At 40.4% G+C, this 406-nt stretch overlaps 1 protein-coding gene across 1 annotated transcript in view; it reads right to left on the reverse strand.

Annotated features, from left to right (window-relative positions):
* LOC119587150 overlaps window positions 1-406 on the reverse strand; it is a 20,436-nt gene that overhangs the window by 1,911 nt on the left and 18,119 nt on the right. The gene's annotated exons all lie outside the window — the stretch shown is intronic.

The raw sequence follows: 406 nt of genomic DNA on the forward strand, positions 1-406 counted from the left end.
TGACGCCGTCGTTCCCTTCGAAGACTCTGAAAACCGTGATGATGTAACCCGTGTTGGCCGAGGAGGCTTTCCGCTGCATCTTCTCTGTTGGTAAAAAGGGCCCTTACTTTTAAGACAGGGGGGTCCCCTTACCTGCGGTACGTGTCCCACCATGAAACATTTACACTCTTGAGGGGGTACATGAAAGTCTCACAGAATAGCAATATGTGATTTGAAAAAAACCTGCGCTGGTCATTTCTGTATTCTGTATTCGTGTATTCGTGCATTGGTTTTTAGTGAATTTGTAAGTTATTTTTCCCTTGTTGTTTACTACTTTGCATAATTCAATTACAGTTTTTAGTCAAATTGCTTTGAAAAGCTATGTGTATGACTATTCGTTTGATCATATCCTGTTCTATAAAAATCA

Source organism: Penaeus monodon, chromosome 22 (genome assembly GCF_015228065.2).
Source record: "Penaeus monodon isolate SGIC_2016 chromosome 22, NSTDA_Pmon_1, whole genome shotgun sequence".
NCBI lineage: Eukaryota > Metazoa > Arthropoda > Malacostraca > Decapoda > Penaeidae > Penaeus > Penaeus monodon.